The 8,607-nt window shown below is 40.4% G+C and overlaps 1 protein-coding gene across 4 annotated transcripts in view; it reads left to right on the forward strand.

The window, feature by feature from the left end:
* The window catches only part of cacna1ib (calcium voltage-gated channel subunit alpha1 Ib), a 121,318-nt gene that overhangs the window by 20,612 nt on the left and 92,099 nt on the right, over positions 1 to 8,607 (forward strand). The window contains exon 1 of one of the 4 annotated variants that reach the window (XM_077524692.1): positions 1,854 to 1,930. The exons of the other annotated variants lie outside the window; for them this stretch is intronic. The gene's annotated coding sequence lies outside the window, so the exon portion shown is untranslated. Of the gene's footprint in view, positions 1 to 1,853; positions 1,931 to 8,607 lie in introns of those variants that run through there. 4 annotated transcript variants of the gene reach the window in all.

Raw genomic sequence — 8,607 nt, forward strand, 5'->3', positions numbered from 1 at the left:
TTCAGTTTTTGTATTGGATCATTCCAGCCCCAGATTAGTTTTGCGTTCTTGTCGTTTTAGCTTTCTAATCTTTTGGTTCCAACTTTAGCTGCATTGGAGTCGTGTTCAGCTTCTACTGTGTCCTGAAAGTCGACAGAGCGTGTAAATACGGAATAAAATATGTTTGGAGAGAAGAAGAAGAAGAAGAAGAAGAAGAAGAAGAAGAAGAAGAAGAAGAAAGAAGAAGAAGAAGAAAGCGAGGTGATGCAGCTGTTTTCACACAAGCATACGAGTGTGCCCGTTTTCAACGTTTGTCCACAGATGACGGCTTTGCTTTTGATCGTCAGCCAGGAAGACATAAAAACAAAGGCAGAAATGTTCTTTGTTGTTGTGGCAAATCGTGCGTCATGCGCCCTCTCGTCACGCCTCCCGTCATCCCTGCCCTACTGTAAATGAATGAACGTGGAAGCAAAGGCGCGAGGGGACATTTACTCCATATCTTACAAATGGGAGAAGGCGAAATTCGATCATCTTTCATCTTCTGTCTGGAGAAAGGAGACTCGCAGAATTCATTTCATATCTACGGACTTGACTTTCATCGTTTGACTTTTATCCGTCATCCAAGCACATCTGAAATCAAACAGTGTTTCATTAGCATCCATTTTCCACTTCAACAACATTTGCCAATACATACAGTACACTGGAAAAAAATTGATACTACTTAAAGGCCCGGTCTGCCGGTTTGACTCTGGAAAAGGCCCTTTTTAAATACAGGATTTAAACAAACAAACTACTTCTCAATTTACAGATCAGGGCTTGTCTTCATTTCTGGTGTTGATTTTGTCCTAAAGCCCCACCCCCAGCCTGTATTTTGCCATTTTGTGTTTGTTTTGTAAACAGTGGGACGTTTCTGTGGAAAGACAGTGGGGGGGTGGAGGGGGGTGTGTCGCAAACGGGGGCCGGGCGAATTTGCCGGCTGCGTGACGTCATTCCCGTGGCATTTTGAGAGCACACACGGATTATTTTTTTCACTGATTCACACATGTAAACTTCTGTGAGCGAGTGAGTGAGTGAGTGAAAAAAAAATATAATAATCCGTGCGTGCTATCAAATTGCCGCGGGAGTGACGTCACGCAGCCGACAAATTCGCCCGGCCCCGTTTGTGACACGCCCCGCCCCCCCCTCTGCAATTGGCTGGAGGGGTGTAAACACTGTCTTTCCACAGAAACGTCCCACTGTTTACAAAACAAACACAAAATGGCAAAATACAGGCTGGGGGGGAGGGGGAGAGATTTAGGACAAAATCACCACCAGAAATGAAGACGAGCCCTGATCTGTAAATTGAGAAGTAGTTTGTTTGTTTAAATCCTGTATTTAAAAATGTTATGCTGGTAAATTAGTTATTGTTATGCAGAGATGAAAGATGGTACTTGTCAGGGGGCATTAAGCACCAAAGGCGTCTTAATAATTAACCGCAAACACTTCGTAGTTTTATGGACACACTAAAACACGCGTTAGTTTCATTTTCACCAAATAAACGCAATAGGAATAGTCTGCAACTACTCCAGTGGGGTGTAAAATTGAATAATTTCCATTCAATGAATAGTCCGAGGCTTTTATTGGGTGAGTGAAAGCTGAAGCTGCACCCCCGGGGTGGTGTTCATATTGGCTTGCAGTCCCTCAAATATAAATCACGTTGACACGCGCAAAGCTCACGCTGCCCCCCCGTCGTCGCAAAATGGTCCGTTCCGTCTTCATGTGCTTGCTGTCGCTGAGCTTGCATTCCAAAAATCCGTTTCATCACTGCGAGATGATGACAGCTCGCACCTCAAGCTCCTCAGCCACCGGGCCCGTCGTCAAAAGTAAACTTGTCCTAAACTTGCGCTTCTCGATGGACTCTCGGTGACTGGCAAAAAGGCAGACCTGCAGAAAAGGCAGACCTGCAGACCAGGTTTTTGTCCTTTTATTTTTTTTATTTTTTAACCTTTGTAGAACTTGTGACTCCTGTCTGAGCTCCTCCAGCTATATGCTAATGCTGCTATCAGTCCCCATGCTAATGCCGCGATGAATCACCAGGCCCGTGTCAGGGTGCAGACCCGTTAGATCCGCTTTAAAAGGCTATCTTTAGCTCAATTCATCCTGTCCCCTTCACTTTTTATCTCCCCCCCCCACTAACGAGACGACAGAGGATACGTCGATTTTAATGTCAAGTTTGTGATCTAAAGAAACTTCATTTGCGTGTTCAAATAACGCGTCAAACTGGGAGATTGAATCTGGCGGCAAGACCGCTGATCTCACTTTGATGATACTTGAATATGAAATTTATTTAATGAAGTGTTTCGGGAAAAAAAAAAAAAAGGCTTTGTTGTGGCGGAGAATCATGCAACAGGCTGAAATAACATCAAGCTGCTTTAATTGCTGATTTCCTGTCATGTGCTTTTAATATTGCCGCCCAACCCAATCTCCAAACACGCTGGGGAAAGCGCAAAGCTAATTTGTTGGTGCTTCGGGCCTCACCCTCAATAAAAGCAGCAGGTTGTCTTCCTCATCAATAATGCAGTGGGAACATCAGTGACTCGTATTTGGAGAGTTGATGCTTTAGCAGCGGTCGGCCGCCAATGTTCACACAGCATATTTGCTCACTTTTTTTTATGGTTAGCATACAACATATATAGATACGGAAGCGTAGAGCTGCCAATGTGGAGTAAACATTTTTGGCTGGTGAGTATGTTCGAACATGTTCGAGAATATTTGTGATTATGTTCGAACATTATTTGCGAGTATGTTCAAACATTTCAATACGTTCGAGCATATTTGCGAGTATATTCAAACATATTTGCAAGTATGTTCGAACATATTTGCGAGTATGTTTGAACATATTTGCGAGTACGTTCGAGAATATTTGCGAGTATGTTCGAATGTATTTGCGAGTATGTTCGAACATATTTGCGAGTATGTTCGAGAATATTTGCGATTATGTTCGAACGTATTTGCGAGTACGTTCGAGAATATTTGCGATTATGTTAGAACGTATTTGAGAGTATGTTCGAGAATATTTGCGAGTATGTTCGAGAATATTTGCGAGTATGTTCGAATGTATTTGCGAGTATGTTCGAACATATTTGCGAGTATGTTCGAGAATATTTGCGAGTATGTTCGAACATATTTGCGAGTATGTTCGAGAATATTTGCGATTATGTTAGAACATATTTGCGAGTATGTTCGAACATATTTGCGAGTATGTTCGAGAATATTTGCGATTATGTTCGAACGTATTTGCGAGTATGTTCGAACATATTTGCGAGTATGTTCGAACATATTTGCAAGTATGTTCGAACATATTTGTGAGTATGTTCGAATGTATTTGCGAGTATGTTCGAACATGTATGTTCAAACATATTTGCGAGTATGTTCGAACATATTTGCGAGTATGTTCGAGAATATTTGCGATTATGTTCGAACGTATTTGCGAGTATGTTCAAACGTATTTGTGAGTATGTTCGAACATACTCGCCAGCCAAAAATGTTTACTCCACATTGGCAGCTCTACGCTTCTGTACGTATTCAAGTAATTTTATACAAAAAGTTAACGATTTAACAAAATTATCACAACACTTTAACTCAGGCTCGATCTCTGCTGAGGAATGTGTTGTAAACGTGCTTGTCTGTTTGTTAGCAGCTAGCATGCTAAGATAGCTTAAAAACTTCGATATATAGAAAGACGAGTATATCCGGACACAAACGATTTCATGAATGACAATTTACACCATGGAAGTCGAGATCGACGTCCTGTTTTAACCAAAAACAACATACCTTAAGCTTCCACTTCCACTTTGCCCTCCAACAAGTTTTTTTTTTATCGCTAGCGACTCCAAACGGCTGACTTCAATGAGTAATGTAGCGCCCTACTCGGGACGTTTTTTTGGTGACACTTGACATATTTCTCACCTTTTTAACGAAAATCAAGCGCTTTACATTCATTTGTTATGGGAGGCTACAGCATATAAATATATACGCTCATATTACGGGTATATACGGGTATATGTCGCAATAGCCATCAGTGTTGGTCTTTTTCCACTCATGTAAAGCCGTTCCAATTGATACTGTATGAGTCATACTAATGCATGCGTGTGGGCGGGAGTGCAGGCCAAACAATCCGTGGACTGATTCGGTTGCGCCACATAGCAGAAAAAAAAAAAAGGTCAGGGAGAGGCAGCAGGAAAATGATTAAACATTTCAGTGGACTCTTGGAGCATTCCGTCATTTTTTTTTTTTTTTTTTAATGTTTATTTTTTTTTGCTAACGATCAACTCAGGATTCAGTTTAAAAGTCGAAAGTAAAAAAAACAAACATTTTAGTAGCTAGCACATGTAGAAACTAAGAAAAACGGAATTACACATTTGCGCACCCTCTTGTTACTACGGTTACTTGTTTTGGAATTTTTCATTTGAGTTAGTTTTGATTTCGTTTCGAGTATTGGCTTTTTTAAATGTAGTTAGTTTTAATTAGTTTTCAGGGTGCTTCTGTTTGTTTTTGTTAGTTTTAGTTATTTAATAACTGCTTCGTTCTAGTTTAGATTTAGTTTTAAGTATTAGTTTTTTTTTGTTTTTTTGTTTTTATTTTGTGTTTTACTTGTTTGCAATATTTAAATACCGTGGGAGTGATCATCTGAAGGTGCTTTTCTATTGGCTGCTGCTAGATGATGTCTTTTTTTTCCCCGGATATTATCAAAATATATCGACTTAAAATCACATTTAAGTTAAATTAATTAAATTAATTACCAAAGACTAAATCGAAGGACATTTTTTGCTATAATTATTGCTAGTTTCAGTTAGTTTTGTAAACATAAAATGTAGTTTCAGTTTTCGTTTTATAAAAAGCATTTTCGTTTTTATTTAATTTCGTTAGCGAAATTGTTTTTTTAATTTTAATTTTAGTTTTTTGTTGTTGTTGTTGTTGGTTTTAGTTAACTAAAATAACCTTGCTTGTTACTAGGCAGAATTCGTCGATCACAGTCAATCACCCAAAGCGGAGTAAATTTATCATTTATCATTTTGACAGGACAAAAAATTGTGATTCTGCTTAACATTTGGACATACAGACACTTTTTTTTTTTTTTTTTTTACGAGGTAGAAAGTGGAAGGTCACGATTAAATTTTCCTGAAAGATCGCAAGCTCTCTGCTCTGCCACAAAGCAGAAAAAGGTCAGGCAGATTTGGCAGAGAAATCGTCCACATTGTGCCTGAACTGCACTTTTAAAAAAAAAAAGCAGAACAACTTTTGACTAGCTAGGTAGATGCAACCACACTCGTCACATTTATACAGACACTTGTTGCTAGGCAGAATTTGTAGGATACAAAAACCCCACATAGAAGTTTCTATGACTTTTTCAAAATCCACATCTCTGACCTCAAGGCCTTCCAGGGGTGCGGAAAAAAAAAAAAAAGTACCCCGACGACGATGACAAAGAGGCCATTTTACGGAGCGCGTGCAAGCTATTAAAATGTCTGCCCCGCGCGCCTCGTGGCCCATTTGTCATTTTGAATGTTTTCCTTAAAACATTTGTTGCCGATGAGATAACGGCTTCTCTGCCACGTCTGAAAAGGTGGCGGCAACGATAAAGGCGTAACGTAGGTGGCTAACGCGGAATCATTTTCAGAGCAAGTTTAATTCTAAATTAATCGCAAAACCACTCTGAGCTTGCTAGCAGATTTTCACAGTCATGTATGTTGCAGTTGCGCAATCATGTCTCGCGATAGTGTTACGGTTGTTCCTAGAATGAATAGTTCCTCTGTGGGTTCGCGATATTTAAATGCAACACATCTGTTGATTTCCATTTGTGCAGTTTTAGCACCCTCTGGTGGCTAGTTTTTTTTCCTTTAGTGCAATTTAATTTTCAGTAGGCATGTTTTGACCCTTCTATGTTTAAAATCTGCACTAATTGTCAGATGAAGGGGAACGTAATATGCCATGTTGAAGCAAATCAATATGTGGAGAAATTCAATGTGTGCATGCATTAACAACATAGCATAATAATAATAATAATAATAATAATAATAATAATAATAATAATAATAATAATAATAATAATAATAATAATTAATAATAATAAAACATAACTAGACCAAGTGCAATTTCTGGAGAAATTGTGTGGGAATGCTGAAAGCAAATTGAGAGATAAATTATGAAATTATGACCTCCTGGTTACTGGATAATGCGCTTTACCAACTGTGCCACCGAACAGTATCAGACACCTGGTAATGATGATAAGTTATGTATATGGAAGTGGGCGTGGAAAGTGATACTGCGAAAAAGTTCAATGACTGTCCCATTGAAAATGAATGGGGAAAAGTTGATATTAAATGTTAAATAGTGCAAATACTGCAAGTAATGTGGAATCAGATGAGATATACCCCGGGAGGCGTGACTTTTTTTAGATAGTTGAAATTTGAACAATATGAATTGTAAGTATTATGTGGGAGTTGTTACGTGGCAAAAAAGTGTGGAGAATAAAAATCACAATAACATATGTGGGAATGCTGAAGCATTCCCACAATTATAGTAATAACAACATAACATTGATGTTATGTACAAAAGCTAAGCTGAATACTTGTGAAGTAAATTGAAGGATTTATTTACACTTATGTGAAAATAACAAAGTGATTAGCTAGTACTGTAGTAGTAGTAGTATTACTAGTAATTAGTACATTTGCTTTCAGCATTCCCACAATTACGGTTTGAAGACAGAGTTCGGTTTTCAAACACTGATTACGGTTTCAATTTTTCAGCCAACATTAGGGTTTCAAATTTCAAGCCACAATTAGGGCTTCAAGTGGAGACCTGTTTTTTCTTGTTGTTGTTGTTCAAATCCGTCATGGCTCAGTGTGATGAAAACGGTGCACGTGCGTGTGCATGCTCGTGTGTTTCTGCTGCTGGTGGGCACAAATAAAAACCTACACAACTGAAAGTTGGCATCATGCTACATCACGCACACCAGAGGGAAACGAGCCCGGCAGATGGTCCGATCGGGACGACGCATGCTCGTTTGATGTTTTGCTTGAAATGTCAATACATGTACTATTAAATACAAGTTTATACAACTTAAGGTTTTTAATAGTTCGGCACTTGGAGAGGGGAAGGAACAGACGGGACTTCAAACCACTCTTGTTAGCCACTCTGTCTAGTTCTTGCTAGCTGCTCTCGTTAGCCGCTCCATCTAGTTCTTGCTACGCTCCAGCTAGTGCTTGCTAGCCACTCTTGCTCGCTGCTCTTGTTAGCTTCTCCTGATAACCACTTGTTAGCTGCTCTGTCTAGTTCTTGCTAGCTGCTCTCGTTAGCCGCTCCAGCTAGTTCTTGCGATGCTCCAGCTAGTTCTTGTTAGCTACTCTTGCTCGTCGCCCTTGCTAGCTTCTCCAGATAACCACTCTTGTTAGCCACTCTGTCTAGTTCTTGCTAGCTGCTCTCGTTAGCCGCTCCAGCTAGTTCTTGCGATGCTCCAGCTAGTTCTTGTTAGCTACTCTTGCTCGTCGCCCTTGCTAGCTTCTCCTGATAACCACTCTTGTTAGCCACTCTGTCTAGTTCTTGCTAGCTGCTCTCGTTAGCCGCTCCAGCTAGTTCTTGCTATGCTCCAGCTAGTTCTTGTTAGCTACTCTTGCTCGTCGCCCTTGCTAGCTTCTCCTGATAACCACTCTTGTTAGCCACTCTGTCTAGTTCTTGCTAGCTGCTCTCGTTAGCCGCTCCAGCTAGTTCTTGCGATGCTCCAGCTAGTTCTTGTTAGCTACTCTTGCTCGTCGCCCTTGCTAGCTTCTCCTGATAACCACTCTTGTTAGCCACTCTGTCTAGTTCTTGCTAGCTGCTCTCGTTAGCCGCTCCAGCTAGTTCTTGCTATGCTCCAGCTAGTTCTTGTTAGCTACTCTTGCTCGTCGCCCTTGCTAGCTTCTCCTGATAACCACTCTTGTTAGCCACTCTGTCTAGTTCTTGCTAGCTGCTCTCGTTAGCCGCTCCAGCTAGTTCTTTTTATGCTCCAGCTAGTTCTTGCTAGGTCTAAGCTAGCGAATTGTTACACATTATCATTCCATTGGCGGTGGCGGTCTCGGATAAGATGGTGGCAGTTTCAGAAACAGCCAAACTATGGGAAAAAGTCAGACTAATACTCGGAATAATACAGTATATTCCGAGGATTACAATTCCACGTTGGAAATAAAAAAATAAAAACATGAGTCAGGTTGTAGTTGTTACATAAATATTCCCCGTAGTCGTCCCAGCGTGTCACACGCAAGGTTTGTCAGTTTGTCAGCTTGCTGAGCTTTGACTTTTCCTCCCTCAGGCAAGTTGAGGAGGTGACGGACTGCTAAATGAGCTCATTCCGTGCCCGTCATCTCACTGGAACCATCCTCAGATTTTTTTTATTTTTTATTTTTTTGTGCGCGTGCGAGCCAAAAGTCATCAAATGTTCTGCGTTTGATTTCATAGATTTGGAAATGATAACAAAAAAAAAACCCCGCCGATTTCTTCTGCCAACTGGTGACTTATTAAAGCGCACCGAGACCTCAGAGGAGCTTCTGATGCATTATATTTTTATGTTTTTGGTTGCCATGGCAACACAAGTCTCAAGGAATCCCGTGGCAG

This window comes from Festucalex cinctus, chromosome 6 (genome assembly GCF_051991245.1).
Source record: "Festucalex cinctus isolate MCC-2025b chromosome 6, RoL_Fcin_1.0, whole genome shotgun sequence".
Taxonomy (NCBI): Eukaryota; Metazoa; Chordata; class Actinopteri; order Syngnathiformes; family Syngnathidae; genus Festucalex; species Festucalex cinctus.